The 13,059-nt window shown below is 46.9% G+C and overlaps 1 long non-coding RNA gene across 1 annotated transcript; it reads left to right on the top strand.

Annotated features, from left to right (window-relative positions):
* The first annotated feature begins 4,592 nt into the window (after positions 1-4,592).
* On the top strand, positions 4,593-11,713 carry LOC145522812 (uncharacterized). The gene is made up of 3 exons (XR_014066177.1): positions 4,593-6,152; positions 6,273-6,719; positions 11,260-11,713. It is a non-coding gene; the product is annotated as an uncharacterized LOC145522812 (long non-coding RNA).
* Positions 11,714-13,059: the final 1,346 nt, after the last annotated feature.

Raw genomic sequence — 13,059 nt, 5'->3', positions numbered from 1 at the left:
ATTCTCTGAGACACACTGTGTCACCATCATCTATTGATGTCACCATCTTTCTTGTCATATTGCTTTCTTATTTTTCTATATTTACTTAAGTATAAATAAATACTTGCATTTTCTGCCCCCTTAATTTGTTTCATGGGTTTGTGTGTGTGTGCGTGTTGTTTTATTTTTACTTACTTATTCTTTTTTTTAGGCCATGCCATGTGGCATGCAGGATCTTAGTTCCCTGACCAGGAATGAAACCCATGCCTCCTACGGTGGAAGCATGGAGTCCTAACCACTGGACCACCAGGGAAGTCTCTTTTGTAGTATTATTATCTCCTAAGCTCAAAGTCTGGATATTACTCAGCTTTGTGTCACTAGTACTTAAAACAAAGTAAAACACTCACTAAAGGCTTACTGAATACATACTGGATTAAAACAAGAAGCATTTGTCTTTGACCTTGAACAGGAAGTCAGTTTTAGGGCAGTGAAATTATTCTGTATAATCCTATAATGATGGACACATGGCATTATGGCTCATAGAACATACAACTGCCAGGGTGAACCCTAATGTAAACCATGGCCTCTTTGTGTTAAAGATGTTTTAGCATAGGTCCATCTGTTGTAACAAATGTCCCACTCTGGTGGGGGGTGTTGATAATAGGGGAATCTGTGCATGTGGGGGGAGGGAAGAGTAGGTATATGGGAATGCTCTGTACTTCTCACTCAATTTTTCTTTGAAATTAAACTGCTCTAAAAATAAAGTATATTTAAGAAAATAAATTGGATTTCAACATGGTGTGATAGTGAATAAAGTTATTCAAAGCAGAAAGAACAGCACAGTAAAAGTATTGAGGTGGCGGTCCTAGGTGGTGTGGGGGATTGGAAGCATGGTCTCCGGAAAATCAGTGACAATTCTGTTTGGTTTGAGAAAATGCTACACATAAAGCAAACATAAAAGAAATAAGAACAAAAAAATAGTTGAGAGAGAGTGAGGGTCTTATATAACAAATAAAAAGTTTCAACTTAATTGAGCAGGAAATGGGAAGCCACTAAAAGTGTCTCGGGTTTTGTCTTGGTGAGGATTAAAGATGCAACTGAATCTAGATCAAATGATCAAGTTCCTGGATCCCTTCTAGATTAGAGATCTCCAAGTAGACACCATCAGTTCCCTCCCTCACAAACAACAGAAGTATCCCAAACACATGTGCCTGGAGTCACAGTGACTTGTGACTCTGCATCAGATGTTTTTAAAATGAAATCTTATCTTGACTACATCCTGTGTCTATCTATTACCTTCTCCCACTTTTCAATAAGGACAATACTCATCTAAGATCTCCTACCAGAGGCAGACCATGAGAACAAAGAAAGAAGAAGGGGTATGGTTAGAGCAGGTGGGACAGGGGCAAATGGCATAATGCCCAGGAGAGCGCAAAAAACACTTACCTAAAAATTTCCCAAAGCCCACCCTGCAGATCCCACTGCAGGGAAGTGTAGGAGGATATAGTCTCCTGAAGTCAGTGATGAGAGGAGCTCACACTGTGTAGACAACCTTTACCTGGGAAGAGAACTCTGACACTGGTTGTGTTGCAGTTATGGGAAACAGCAGCTCCACCTGTGACAGCGCTGCTGGCATGGACCGCTACAGGGGCATGATTCCCACTGGATAGGATCCCTCTTACTGGGCTTCTGGGAAAGCCTGCATTATGGAGAATCACTCCTGGTGGGAGAAATACCAGTGACTGTATGTTGGGATGGTCTGGAATACTGAGATGCTAGGAAAGAATGTTAATTGTATGTAACACTGATCCAGAAGCACAAAGGAAAGATGATGAAAGAAATCAGATATTGGGTCAATAGAGCTGGTGACTGACAGCTCCCTCCACAGCTTCTCCTGGGATGGCTGCTTTCTCTCTATGGGATTCTAACAGTTGTGGAGACCAGCAGGTAGAGAAGCCGTAGTTAGGACAAAGTTTACCAGGTCATGAAGAGTTCTGAGGAGGTCAAAGTTTGACATGATGTTAATATAATGGCTAAAATATAAGGAGATCTAAATGCCAATTCTAATTCTAAGGGCTTTACCTGTATTACATCTTCACACTTCACAAATGCTTCAAGGAAGATGACAATATTAAGTCCCTTTGAGAGATGAGGGCATGAGGTTAAGGAACTCCCTGATTTTACAAAGTAAGTAAATGCTGGACTCTGTCTGCCTCCAGAAATCATGCCTTACTGCCAATTTATGCCACACTGCCAATAAATCATGCCAATTTATTCATACTGCTTGGAAAAGAGATGGGAGGAAAAGAAAGGATGGAAACATGGAGAAACCTAGGTTGTCTTCAGTTCAGTTCAGTTCAGTCGCTCAGTCATGTCCTACTCTTTGCTATCCCATGGACTGCAGCATGCCAGGCCTCCCTGTCCATCACCAACTCCCGGAGTTTATTCACTCATGTCCGTTGAGTTGGTGATGCCATCCAACCATCTCATCTTCTGTTGTCCCCTTCTCTTCCTGCCTCCGATCTTTCCCAGCACTGGGGTCTTTTCAAATGAGTCAGCTCTTCGCATGAGGTGGCCAAAGTATTGGAGTTTCAACTTCAACCTCAGTCCTTCCAGTGAATATTAAGGACTGATTTCCTTTAGGATGGACTAGTTGGATCTCCTTGCAGTCCAAGGGACTCTCAAGAGTCTTCTCCAACACCACAGTTCAAAAACATCAATTCTTTGGCGCTCAGCTTTCTTTATAGTCCAACTCTCACATCCATACATGACTATTGGAAAAGCCATAGCCTTGACTAGACGGACCTTTGTTGGCAAAGTAACATCTCTACGTTTTAATATGCTGTCTAGGTTGGTCGTAACTTTTCTTCCAAGGAGCAAATGTCTTTTAATTTCATGGCTGCAGTCACCATCTGCAATGATTTTGGACCCCAAGAAAATAAAGTCTCTCACTGTTCCCACTATTTCTCCATCTATTTGCCATGAAGTGATGGGACCAGATGACATGCTCTTAGCCCTTGCACTTAGGAGGTAGAATTTCACAATGGATTCTCATCTCAGGTGGGCAGCCAGACAGAATAAGGGTGAGGAAAGTGACAGAGCACCAGGTATGGCTCATAAGAAGAAGAGTTGAGATGAGTCACAAGCAGATAGGTTCACAGAGCTGGAGATCTGCGGCTGCTGCCCTGTTGTGTCCCACCCTCTGCCAGGACCACGTGTCCTTGAAAGAGACATGGAACCCGGAAGATGCGAAGCCTGACTTGCTTCTCCCAAGAACAGCATAGAAGTTGCACCGTCTAGAAGCAGCCTAGTTCCCTTGCTACATCCTAAGGCTGCCCTGGTCTGGGCATTGGAACCCCATTTTTGCAGGGTAGTCCTGGTTGAGAAACTGCCATCTTTTTCAAGTGTTGGGACTATTAGGCATACTCATTTTAAGGAAAAATCTACATTTCAAAGCTGAAAGGGCCCAGCAGAGATGTGGAAGGAGGTGTTTCACACAAAGGTGTCTGAGCATCACCAGGATGTGACCGGGGAACAGGTGAAGCCTCTTCTGAAGATTTAGACAAATCAGCTCAAAGCCCTCTTCAATCCCCCACAGAGACCCATTTGCCTTTCTAAGATTTCTGTGACTTCCTGGGAATTTTCCTCCACAGACACCTCTGGCCCTGGAAGTCTGTCTCCCCTGAATGCCAACCATCCCCTTTGTGTCATTTAGCTCTTTATTTATACCCTGGTGTCAACAAAAATATGGGGGTTTCCTAGATCCTTTCCTGGAATCATTCAAAGACCCTCAGCCAGTGCCTTCATGTGGAAAATGAATTCACCTGATGGGCTTTCAGGAGCCACAAGGTAAGGAATTTAAAATGAAACACTAGGGACTTCCCTGGTGATCCAGTGGTTAAGACACCCCTCTTCCACTGAAGGGGGCATGGGTTTGATCCCTGGTCAGGGAACCAAGACCCTGCATGCTCCACAGAGTACCCAAAAAGAAATAAAGACATTAACACTTTTTTTTACATAAAATGAAACACTGGGCCCCAGGAGGCTGAACGCAGTGTAGCTAGTCACCTTTGCCACCTCCAGTCCCTCTTGGCCCTCTCCAGAGCCCCCCTTTCTTTTGCCGACATTCACAGTTCTGCCTGGACCCCAGGCCCTCTTTGTGGCCTCAAGGACTCAAATCAGTTTGAGCTTGAAATTGGCTGCTCATGAGGTAAGGATGGTGTTTCCAAACCAGCCACCTCCTCCTCCTCAGGCTGGGACTGAGAATCTGGAGAAGTCACTTCTTTTCCAGTAGTATGAGATGGACAATACTGTTTCTGTCTCTCAGAGCCTTAAATCCCATTGAAAAACCATCTAATCATGACCAGAGCAGCTTGGAAAGGGAACCGAGTCAGAGTTTGGAATGTGGAGCCCACCTCCTGCCTCCACCCTGACAAGCCGGGTGACCTTGAACTTGTTACTACCCCTTAGACCCTCCCCCGAGGAACACAGGTCACACCAGGTGATGCAGGGAGTTGTTACATGTGTAACGTGACATGTTTCACATGACTCTGTGTTCACATTGTGACAGCAGTCATAGATGCTAGAGATCCTTTATTAATTCTTGAATGACTGCATAGCATAGAGACATATTAGGTGCTAGTCACCTTCATAAGAACATGTTAGGGCTGAAAAGAGGAATAAGCAGTATGTTGATATGGGGTGGAACACAGTGAACATAAAAAAGTTCTTTCTCTTCAGTGTCCCTCCACTTCATTTAAAAGGTCTCCAAAATAAAACAAGAAATGCCTTCCACAGAAGGGCTCGAAGGCAAGACAGGTGCCCTCATCTCCCCGTCAGACCGGCAAGTTAACTGAGTTCTTCTGTGACGAGTAGTAACCCTGTGTCCAGGGATCACAGTCACGTGAATATTTGTGAGCAGTTTATTCAAAGGAAACACAGTCCAGGACACGAAGAAAGCATGAGGGGAAAGACCAGGGTCTCCCGCCTTCTATTCTCTGCTCCCTGCTCCCACCCTCATATTTCTCTCCTTCACGAGGTCTTACCGTTTGGTTAAGCCACAATGTCGCCAGTTTCCTAACCAAGACCCCTGAGTGTGAAACTTCAATCTGGTTCAGAAGCTAAATGAGAAATAATAATTATACTATATGAGGTGACATCTCCAACGGGCTTTGATTCTGTCAGGTGTAGGCCTCAGACTGGCTAGTGAGGAGGGGCCAGGACCTGTCTAGCTGGGCCAGCGGGCACCCCCGGGCAGGGAGATGGCGGGAGGAGAGGCAGGCAGGCTGTGGGCTCCAGACCAGTGATTCCGCTGGGGTCTCCCCGGGAGGGGTCACTTCAGTGATAGGATCAGTCAGCGGACAAGAGGTAGCTCCACAGCCCCTCCCTGACAGGAGGTCTCAGAAGACAGGAAGATAAACTCTCAGCTTTGGGAAACAAAGGCAGGAGCAGATTATCAAGAAAGAAGCTCGGGAATAGGAAACAAAGTGAGACCCACTTGCTCAGGTCCCAAGATGGGGCTTGGTCGTGGAGATGGGAGTGGAGCCATTGGCTGAACTAAGACCACGTCAGAACAGGCCTATCTAGAGGCAAAACAGAAGTGGGGTGTGTCACCCGAATCTCAGAGCTCCTGCGGCCCCCAGCCTCACACAGTTTTAGAGGGTCACAGAAGCAGGATGCAGGCAAGGGAACTTCAGGTGGCTCCAGGACACACCCACCACATCTCTCAGCCCCTGCCCACAGGAGGAACTGCTGCAGACCCAAACCTGGAAGTGTCTGTGACCTGCCTGTCACCTCTATTTGTGAGGAGCAGGCTGAGAAGGTGCCCATGTGGGACAATTGCCGGTATGGGGTCCCGACCTGCAGCTAGAGAGACAGGGGCCATTTGCATCCTACCCTTCTCCCGCTGTGGTCAGAGAAGCAAAGGGATCATAATTTGAACTTTGGACGTAGAAACTGGATGTTTGAACTTGTCTCTCATTTTAACATAGTTCTTGAGGACAGGGAGGACAGAATGACTCTACCTGCTTCTCCGAGTGTGACCATGGAAAGTGCCATCACCATCACCAGGGGCCTGGACTGAATTGAAAGCTCTGGGAGTTGGGAGGGCCATGAAGAGAGACATTTAACACTCCTCTGCCCCCTAGGACTGAGGGGCTCTGCCTAGGAAGCAGGTAAATTGAGCCGCAGCCCAGTGTGGATCTCTGTCTTCTGCTCATCCTTCCAGGCTGTGGTCGCACAGAGGTGAGTGCCCTGCTGAGAGTGGGTATCCTGAATTTTGTTTCCTTCTCCAGCCACCAAGAGTGAGCCATCCCAGGGAGCCTGTGAAGTTCCCACCTCAAGCTCTTCTGCCCAGAAAGAAGGGAAGCAGTTATCCCCGTCTAGGTCTGCATGAAGTGGAGCTCACAAAATATTTCCTCGAGATTCACCTGCTTAAGGGAGAAGCATAGAAATAAATGCTGTTGTTGCCACTTCTGCCCACTTTCCAGCTCACATCCTACTTGGGAAAGGATGTTGGAGCTGTGAATGGGATCACTGAAGCAGGAATACAGATGGCAATTGAGGAAAAGGAAGTGACTCTGCTATTTCGTCTCTCAAGCAACTTAAATGAGCACTGACAGAAAGCATGTGGATGACTTGAGTGTAATCCTATGACTCGTCCCCATGTCCTAAGGTGGTTCTGATAAACATGCCCTGGGTGAAAGAGGAGGAAGTTGGGTCAGAATCTCATGACTACACAGGTAAGATGTGGGTTACAAGGTTAACTGTCCCACCCCATCCAGGGTCCCTGGGCATGAGAAATGTGCCTACCACCTAATCTCCAAGGGGATTTATTGGAGCCAGAAAGAGGCTCACAGAACCCATGGGCAGGGCACAAGCAGAGCCAGCATCTGGGGACTGGAGACCAGAGGTTTCCTGGCCCACAATCTCCAGGGCTGCTGCACCATTTCTGCATACTACCATCCCCCTAGTCTCTCTGTTTCTCCTCCTTCCTCTACATGTGGGTCAGACATGGCTGCTCAGCCTCAGTGTTAAATCACTTCATATTTCAAGATCCCAGAGGGAATTCTGAGTGTCTTCTGGCCCTGATTCCAAATTCAAGGAAAGAAGATGCAATAGGCTGATTTTAGTGGAGGTAGGGAGGGGTGGAGTGTCCAATGTGGGTCCAACCAACTGGCGGGGGACAGATTCCCTTTTCCCTCTGTCCACCTGGCTGGGCTGCAAAAGGCTCCCTGAACAGGGCTGTGGTGGGATCTGTAAGGAGGGGAGAAGCAGTCAGAGGTGACACCTGCTGAGAAAGTGCACACTGTCTCCCCATCATTCACGTAGGGAAGTGACTCTCAGGGGAGCCCGCTTGGGCCCTGGTTGTCCTGGCACACTCCACAGAGGAGGGCCCTTTGCTACAGGATTCACAGATGTCAGGACCTATCGCTCATTGAATCTAATGTCCTGTCATATCCCTCTTTCCTGCATTCTTCCCCTCCCGCATAGGACTATCGTGCTACTCTGAAATCCTTGGCATGGTCAGAAGGAAGGTCTGCACCCTTTTTTGCGCCCAGTGATTTTTCAGAGTTCATAGCAAACAACTCTAGTACAAAGGTTTATCAGCCATCCTTTCCCATCTTATGCTTATAGATATATATGGATTTGCATGCATGCTCAATTGTGTCTGACTCTTTGTAACCCTATGGACTACAGCTTGCCAGACTCCTCTGTCCATGGGATCTCCAGGCAAAAACACTGGAGTAGGTTGCTATGTCCTTCTCCAGGGAATCTTCCTGACCAGGAGATCGAACCCATGTCACTTGAATCTCCTGCAGTGGCAGGTGGATTCTTTACTACTAGCACCACCTTCCTCAGTGATCAGTGCAAAGAAATAGAGGAAACCAATAGAATGGGAAAGACGAGAGATCTCTTCAAGAAAATTAGAGATACCAAGGGAACACTTCATGCAAAAATGGGCTCAATAAAGGACAGAAATGGCATGGACCTAACAGAAGCAGAAGATATTAAGAAGAGGTGGCAAGAATACACAGAAGAACTGTACAGAAAAGAACTTCATGACCCAGATAATCACGATGGTGTGATCACTCACCTAGAGCCAAACATCCTGGAATGCAAAGTCAAGTGGGCCTTAGGAAGCATCGCTATGAACAAAGCTAGTGGAGGTGATGGAATTCTAGTTGAGCTATCTCAAATCCTGAAAGATGATGCGGTGAAAGTGCTGCACTCGATATGCCAGCAAATTTGGAAAACTCAGCAGTGGCCACAGGACTGGAAAAGGTCAGTTTTCATTCCAATCACAAAGAAAGGCAATGCCAAAGAATGCTCAAACTACAGCACAATTGCACTCATCTCACATGCTAGTAAAGTAATGCTCAAAATTCTCCAAGCCAGGCTTCAGCAATACATGAACCATGAACTTCCAGATATTCAAGCTGGATTTAGAAAAGACAGAGGAACCAGAGATCAAATTGCCAACATCTGCTGGATCATCAAAAAAGCAAGAGAGTTCCAGAAAAATATCTATTTCTGCTTTATTGACTATGCCAAAGCCTTTGACTGTGTGGATCACAATAAACTAGAAAATTCTTAAAGAGATGGGAATACCAGACCACCTGACCTGCCTCTTGAGAAACCTGTATGCAGGTCAGGAAGCAACAGTTAGAACTGGACATGGAACAACAGACTGGTTCCAAATAGGAAAGGGAGTATGTGAAGGCTGTGTATTGTCACCCTGCTTATTTAACTTATATGCAGAGTACATCATGAGAAGCTGGATGAAGCACAAGCTGGAATCAAGATTGCCAGGAGAAATATCAATAACCTCAGATATGCAGATGACATCACCCTATGGCAGAAAGCGAAGAAGAACTAGAGCCTATTGATGAAAGTGAAAGAGGAGAGTCAAAAAGTTGGCTTAAAGCTCAACACTCCCAAAACTAAGATCATGGCACCCAGTCCCATCACTTCATGATAAATAGATGGGGAAACAGTGGAAACAGTGGCAGACTTTATTTTTGGGGGCTCCAAAATCACTGCTGATGGTGATTGCAGCCATGAAATTAAAAGACACTTACTCCTTGGAAAGAAAGTTATGACCAGCCTAGACAGCATATTAAAAAACAGAGACATTACTTTGCCAGCAAAGTTCTGTCTAGTCAAGGCTGTGGTTTTCCCAGTAGCCACATATGGATGTGAGAGTTGGACATCTCACATCTATAAAGAAAGCTGAGCACCGAAGGATTGATACTTTTGAACTGTGGTGTTGCAGAAGACTCTTGAGAGTCCCTTGGATTCCAAGGAGATCCAACCAGACCATCCTAAAGGAAATCAGTCCTGAATATTCATTGAAAGGACTGGTGTTGAAGCTGAAACTCCAATCTTTGACCACCTGATGCAAAGAGCTGACTCATTTGAAAAGACCCTGATGCTGGGAAAGATTGAAGGCAGGAAGAGAAGGGAATGACAGAGGATGAGATGGTTGGATGGCATCACTGACTCAATTGACATGAGTTTGGGTAAACTCTGGGAGTTGGTAATGGACAGGGAGGCCTGGAGTGCTGCAGTCCATGGGGTCGCAAAGAGTAGGACATGACTGAGCAACTGAACTGAGCTGAACTGAGCACCACCTGAGAAACATATATATATATGTATATATGTGCATATATATATATATATATATAAGCAAGAAATCCACAACTAATGAGTGCTTGCTTCTGTTAATTCGAGAACCATCAGGCTGGCTCTCCTGGCCTGAGTTCACACCCCAAGACCCCAGGAAGTGCAGGCCCTGAGCCAGACCAGAGTCAGGAATGAATGAGGGTCGGGTTCCGTCACAGGCTCCCCTGCACGTAACCTGCCATGGCCATTTGGTGTGTGCCCTGCACCCTCACTGTTTCAATATTTTATGAATGACACCATCCAAGATGGGCTGGCCCAGGCTGGGACACCTGCCACGCTGACATCCTGATGTGCTCTGGGGAAGAGGCCGTGCCTGCCGAGAAGGTGCAGATGGCACTGGCTAGCCTCCATCAGCACCAGCTCCTTGCCAAGCGAGACAACTGCAGGACCTGGACTTCATGGAAGTAGGGTGATCAGGGCCTTTTTCTGCCCCTGTGGAACATTTACCTGGTCTCCCACTGGGTTGTCTCCAACTTTGGCTGACAGAGCACTAACCAGAGCCCCTGGGGTCTCCTGGCTTTAGTCACCGCCTCCACCTCTCAGCCCAATCTGGACATTTTTGCAGAGAAAGCGAGCTTTCTACTGGTCTGAAGCCTCTGAAACCACAGTCGCAGTCCCTCGTGATGAAGATGACACTGGGGAAAGAGTGTGACTTAGAGCTTTTCCCCTTCCCAAATGTCCTGGGTCTGCTTCTAGAGCAGAGATGCCCATCCGGGAAAAGACCCTGTTACTGGAGCACACCTGGCCTGGCACCCACAGGCAATCTACAGTGTGATCCAGACCATGTTTCTAAATGGAGCATGCCCATCCTTGGGGGGACAGGACTCTCCTCCAAAGGAGGGGAGAAATAGAGGAATCATCCATTTTTCCTGTCTCAAGATGTAGGAAATGAATCATAGTTTACTGATACTGATGTACACAGTGACTCTGTTGCTGTTGTTCAGTCATTAAGTCATGTCCAACTCTTTGTGACCCCATGGACCACAGCACTCCAGGCTTCCCTGTCCTTCACCATCTCCCAGAGTTTGCTAAACCTCTGTCCATTGAGTCAGTAATGCCATCCAACCATCTCATCTTCTGCCACCCTATTCTTTTGTCTTCAATCTTTCCCAACATCAGGGTCTTTTCCAATGAGTCAGCTCTTCACACCAGGTGGCCAAAGTATTGGAACTTCAGCATCAGTCCTTCCAATGAATATTCAGGGTTGATTTCCTTTAGACTTGACTTGTTTGATCTCCTTGCAGTCCAAGGGACTTTCAAGAGTCTTCTTCAACACCACAATTCAAAAGCATCAATTCTTTGGTGCTCAGCCTTCTTTATGGTCCAACTGTCATATTCGTACATGACTACTGGAAAAACCATAGCTTTGACTCTACGGACCTTTGTTGGCAAAGTAATGTATGAAATGCATTTAAAAACTGGCTTGTGTTTTATCTTTCTTTGATGGAGTACACAATCCAGAACATCTGGGGACCAGTGATTCAGAGCAGGTATCTTGGTCAGAGAGTTACTGTGAGTCCTGGCTCTGCTGCTCTCAGCTTGTGTGACTCTGGGTCAGTGTTTAGCCTCTCATCACCTCTGTTTCCTCACTTATAGCATACACTTGACAGAAGACCCTCACTCATAAGACTGAAGATGAAATGAGCAAGCACACCACCTGAATGAGAAGATTTATTGTTGTCACTGTCACTGCAAAAACGGAAGCCCCTGGATGGCCCAAGCTCAGCTGAGTCTCCAGCCCCCGAGTGGACACTACAGATGTAAGAGTTATCCTGTGTCCCTTCCATGGTTCAGCCAGATCTGTCCTGACATGAATATAAGTACTGGGTGTGGAGATACGGACGTGGAGCCTGTGTGGGCAGAGGGAGGAGGAGCCCTAAATGGTACCTGTTTTGAAAGGAAAGACACTTGAGTGGTCCAGGTAGAGCTGAGTTTATTGCCCATCTTCCCACTCCCTGGCTGTGTGACCTTGGCTTAGTTACTCTCCTTCTCTGTTCTAGTTGGAATAATGCTAGCTGCTGTGTAGCATATAAATGTCATCATCGCAGTAGCTCTGTGTGGTAGAAGTTGACTCTTCATTTACATCTACACTCCATGGCAATGCTCCTAACTGGAGCACAGCTGCCTTCCACACTCTGATTTGGGGACCCCGTCTCCCTCTGTCTTGCAGACCCATCGTTCCCTCAGAATTGTCAGTGTCCAGAAAGTATGGGAGAAAATGGAGAAGTGCATTTTGTTGCAAGGAGGGTTGAGAAATATCCTTAGCTGGGCAGCCAAATCGCAGCAGCCACTGAAAGGCGCTGATGGAGGGGGAGGACAAACTGGTGTGATGGTTCCCTGTGTGCCACACTCTCTGTGCTACAGTTTCTTCCTCAGTGAACTGGGATGATAATAGTAATACTTGGCTTTTCTGGTCGGCGTGAGAGTTCAGTGGTAATCACACAATAATCAAGAGCTGCTATTGTGACTGCCAAGAACTAGACCTTGCGATCATTTACCAAAGTTGAAAGGCTGCACCATGAAAGTGAATCTCGATACATGCAGGAGCTGGGTTCTAGGGGTTTAAGAAGCAATTCAGGCACAAAGCCCCGTGCAGAGAAGTTATTTCTGAATGTAGGTCCTTCACCTGGCTGCCCTACGCCCCTGCTGTTTTTCACTCACCTGTGCCTTGTGTGTTTGGCACGTCCTTGTCCCCATGGCTGCCCTCTCTCCACACAAAGTCTTGCCTCCCCCATCTCTGTCCCCTCTGGCTCTCCAGCCCACAGGTCTGCGCTCTGGTTTCTGGCTACGTGTTTGCCGCTATAAGTTCCCAGCCCTCCTAGCTTTACCTCTAAGTCTATCCAAACAGGCAAAGCTCTGCCCCTGAGCGCCAGACCCTTTATGACACTGGTAGCTGATTTATTGAACTGTCTGAATCCAGTATGAATTCAAATGGGAAGTGATTTTTATGTTTTTTTAATTAATCACTTCCTGCAACTACACCCTTTCCCTTCACTTAATGACATTTGGTGCAGATTTCATAACATTCTAGGCACTTTGAGAAACCCAGACAATGCAGTCTAGTTTCACATGTCAATTTCACACACAGTTTAATGATGAATTCCTTCCTCCTTTCCTGCCCACAACCGCACTCCAGCTGCCGGACTGGAATGGGGAGGGAATCAGTCTTCTCACCCTTCCTCCTCTGTCTTCTGAGTGTCTCTGCCGTAGAATTTGTTCAGGAAGGAGGGACCGGGGAAAAGATCAACGTCCCTTAGTTGTCAGGCAGGTGCCACCTCCCTGGCAGAAGAGTGGACCTTCTGCAGCCTTGGGGCCCGAGAGGCCCCCACACTTGTGCCATACCCATCTGTGGGAGCATTGACTGCCCCTCCTCTCTGCCCTGCGCTCTGGGCCCCC

This window comes from Giraffa tippelskirchi, chromosome 2 (genome assembly GCF_054371585.1).
Source record: "Giraffa tippelskirchi isolate mGirTip1 chromosome 2, T2T-mGirTip1v1.2.pri, whole genome shotgun sequence".
Taxonomy (NCBI): domain Eukaryota; kingdom Metazoa; phylum Chordata; class Mammalia; order Artiodactyla; family Giraffidae; genus Giraffa; species Giraffa tippelskirchi.
This window is presented reverse-complemented; position numbering and strand designations above follow the sequence as displayed.